Here is a 4,583-nt window from a genome sequence, read left to right on the forward strand (position 1 = left end):
ATAGTAAAGTGAAGTAGAAAGGTGAGAGTTGGCATGGTGGTTGGTAGAGGAAGGAAACAAGGCTCAAAGAAGAGAGCATACAGGAATGTGGTTGTTACAAAGTCTGAAAATCGACCCACCACCAACATTCTGAGATACTCCAGAAGGAATGCACCTGGGAGAGAGCCGTTAGCATTATGAGAAGTTCAGTAGAGGCTCTCTATGAGCCCGGGCTAGAGATGTTGGTCTGACAGAATGTGGTCCACTGGAGAAGGGAATGGCAAATTGCTTCAGTATTCTTGCCTTGAGAACCCCATGAACAGTATGAAAAGGCAAAAAGATAGGACACTGAAAGATGAATTTACCAGTTTGGTAGATGCCACAGGAGATCAGTGGAGAAATAACTCCAGAAAGAATGAACAGATGGAGCCAAAGGAAAAATAACACCCAGTTGTAGATGTGACCGGTGATAGAAGCAAGGTCTGATGCTGTACAGAGCAATATTGCATAGGAACCTGGAATGTTAGGTCCATGAATCAAGGCAAATTGGAAGTGGTCAAATAGAAGATGGCAAGAGTGAACGTTGACATTCTAGGAATCAGCAAACTAAGATGGACTGGAATGGGTGAATTTAAATCAGATGACCATTATATCTACTACTGTGGGCAGGAATCCCTTAGAAGAAATGGAGTAGCCATCATGGTCAACAAAAGAGTCCAAAATGCAGTTCTTGAATGCAATCTCAAAAACGAAAGAAGGATCTCTGTTCGTTTCCAAGGCAACCCATTCAGTATCACAGTAATCCTAGTCTATACCCCGACCAGTAATGCTGAAGAAGCTGAAGTTGAATGGTTCTATGAAGACCTACAAGACCTTTTAGAACGAACATCGAACAAAGATGTCCTTTTCATTATAGGGGACTGGAATGCAAAAGTAGGAAGTCAAGAAACACCTGGAGTAGCAGGCAATTTTGGCCTTGGAATGTGGAATGAAGCAGGGCAAAGGCTAATAGAGTTTTGCCAAGAGAATGCACTGGTCATAGCAAACACCCTCTTCCAACAAACACAAGGAAAGACTTTATACATGGACATCACCAGACAGTCAACACCGAAATCAGATTGATTATATTCTTTGCAGCCAAAGATGGAGAAGCTCTATACAGTCAGCAAAAAACAAGACTGGGAGCTGACTGTGGCTCAGATCATGAATTCCGTATTGCCAGATTCAGACTTAAATTGAAGAAAATGGGGAAAACCACTAGACCATTCAAGTATGACCTAAATCAAATCCCTTATGATTATACAGTGGAATTGAGAAATAGAATTAAGGAACTAGATCTGATAGACAGAGGGCCTGATGAACTATGGATGGAGGTTGATGACATTGTACAGGAGACAGGGATCAAGACCATCCCCAAGAAAAAGAAATGCCAAAAAGCAAAATGGCTGTCTGGGGAGGCCTTACAAATAGCTGTGAAAAGAAGAGAAGTGAAAAGCAAAGGAGAAAAGGAAAGATATACCTATTTGAATACAGAGTTCCAAAGGATGGCAAGGAGAGATAAGAAAGCCTTCCTCAGTGATCAGTGCAAAAAAATAGAGGAAAGCAACAGAATGGGAAAGAAAATTAGAGATACCAAGGGAACATTTCATGCAAAGATGGGCTTGATAAAGGACAGAAATGATATGGACCTAACAGAAGCAGAAGATATTAAGAAGAGGTGGCAAGAATACACAGAAGAACTATACAAAAAAGATCTTCATGACCAAGATTATCACAATGGTGTGATCACTCACCTGGAGCCAGACATCCTGGAATGTGAAGTCAATGTGGGCCTTAGAAAGCATCACTACGAACAAAGCTAGTGGAGGTGATGGAATTCCAGTTGAGCTATTTCAAAGCCTGAAAAATGATGCTGTGAAAGCACTGCACTCAATATGCCAGGAAATTTGGAAAACTCAGCAGTGGCCACAGGACTGGAAAAGATTAGTTTTCATTCCAATCCCAAAGAAAGGCAATGTCTAAGAATGCTCAAACTACCACACAATTGCACTCATCTCACATGCTAGTAAAGTAATGTTTAAAATTCTCCAAGCCAGGCTTCAGCAATATGTGAACCGTGAACTTCCAGATGTTGAAGCTGGTTTTAGAAAAGACAGAGGAGCCAGAGATAAAATTGCCAACATCTGCTGGATCATTGAAAAAGCAAGAGTTCCAGAATTCAGTTAGTTGATTAATTAAAATACTTCTGTGTTAGCTGTACATAGCCTTTGTAGTAAGCAACCTGAAACTCTCAACTGCTAATGTCCATCTTCACACAAGTAACGGCTTATCTGTTGGCACAGCATCAAATAGGAGCCCATGTTCGTTATGGTTAGTATAGGCCATACTGTTTGTTTAGCATTTTGATATTTTGAAGGTTCTTTATCCATTAATCCCATTATGAAAATCTGAAGAAAATGCTTAAGTATTCGGTTTACTACATATACTATGTTTGTTTATATGTATGAACTCTTTAGAAAAACTACATAACACTTTCTTTGGTATTATATATATTTACAATATTTATTTGAAGGAAAGTATACTAGGACAGTTAGAACTGGACATGGAACAACAGACTGGTTCCAAATAGGAAAAGGAGTATGTCAAGGCTGTATATTGTCACTTGATTATTTAACTTATATGCAGAGTACATCATGAGAAATGCTAGGCTGGAAGAAGCACAAGCTGGAATCAAGATTGTTGGGAGAAATATCAATAACCTCAGATATGCAGATGACACCACTCTTATGGCAGAAAGTGAAGAGGAACTAAAAAGCCTCTTGATGAAAGTGAAAGTAGAGAGTGAAAAAGTTGGCTTAAAGCTCAACATTCAGAAAACTAAGATCATGGCATCTGGTCCCATCACTTCATGGAAAATAGATGGGGAAGCAGTGGAAACAGTGTCAGACTTTATTTTGGGGGGCTCCAAAATCACTGCAGATGGTGATTGCAGCCATGAAATTAAAAGATGCTTACTCCTTGGAAGAAAAGTTATGACCAACCTAGATAGCATATTCAAAAGCAGAGACATTACTTTGCCAACAAAGGTCTGTCTAGTCAAGGCTATGGTTTTTCCTGCGGTCATATACGGATGTGAGAGTTAGACTGTGAAGAAGGCTGAGCACCAAAGAATTGATGCTTTTGAACTGTGGTGTTGGAGAAGACTCTTGCGAGTCCCTTGGACTGCAAGGAGATCCAACCAGTCCATTCTGAAGGAGATCAACCCTGGGATTTCTTTGGAAGGAATGATGCTAAAGCTGAAACTCCAGTACTTTGGCCACCTCATGCGAAGAGTTGACTCATTGGAAAAGACTCTGATGCTGGGAGGGATTGGGGGCTGGAGGAGAAGGGGATGACAGAGGATGAGATGGCTGGATGGCATCACGGACTCAATGGACATGAGTTTGAGTGAACTCCATGAGATGGTGATGGACAGGGAGGCCTGGCGTGCTGCGATTCATGGGGTCGCAAAGAGTCGGACACGACTGAGAGACTGAACTGAACTGATACTAGGACAGAATGGAACCATAGTGTTGAGAAAGTGGAGCAGAGGACAGAATGAAAAAAAAGAGATAATGTATTCTTTCATTACAATCTATATTGAGAGTATCACATACATAAGCAATATTTGACTATCTACCTTCTGCTTGCATGCTTGTTAAGTCGTGTCCAACTCTTTGTCGACCCCATGGACCATAGTCTGCCATGCCCATCTGTCCATGGGATTTCCCTAAGGAGGAATACTGGAGTGGGTTGCCGTTCCCAGGGGATCTTCCCAACCCAGGGATCAGATTCATATCTCCTGCGTCTCCTGCATTGGCAGGCAGATTCTTACCACTGAACCATCTGACAGCTAAGAAACAATTGTGTTTTTGCAAAACCTTACGTTTTATATTAGGGCATTCCTTTGAATCTAACATATTTTTTAAGCCTTCAATAAAACATGTACTTAAATCCCTTCATTTGCTGACCTATTACTGAAAATCATTGTAGAAAAGAAAAACACTATTTAATAATTCTCCCAAATCAAACAAACCCTAGCCACATGTTCCCTAAAGTGTGAAACAACAAAGGCAATAGATGCAAATGAATTGTAAATGCTGTCTGGAATTTTAGGTTAATTTTTTGTCTTTGCTCAAATATTAATAACTTGAGATCTGATCTTTTTAAACATTCAGAATCTGCTTAAGCCTTTAAGGAAAAAAAAAAAAAAAAACTAAACAAAGACTTAGCCCCCACATTCTAGGGAACAAGCCCAGTTTGGCAGAGGAAGGAACTAGACAATTGCAAGACATTTAGAATTGTTGTCTCTGTGCATCCCTAGAGACTATCTCCTAAGTGGGGTTATTAAGGAAACTGTCTCTGCAAGGATCCTGGAGTGCGTGTGAGCTGTTTTATAACCTAGTCAGACGCTAACAGAAACTGTTGAGTGAGTGAATCAAGATGGTGGGTCTCTTACCACAGGTTTGAAAGATCAGCTAAAAGCAGGGACGGTTTTATTGTCAGTTATAGGAGAATTTTTAAAAGCTGAGAAACGAGCCTTGAATTCTTAATTAGAAAATGAC

Source organism: Ovis canadensis, chromosome 1 (assembly GCF_042477335.2).
Source record: "Ovis canadensis isolate MfBH-ARS-UI-01 breed Bighorn chromosome 1, ARS-UI_OviCan_v2, whole genome shotgun sequence".
NCBI lineage: Eukaryota > Metazoa > Chordata > Mammalia > Artiodactyla > Bovidae > Ovis > Ovis canadensis.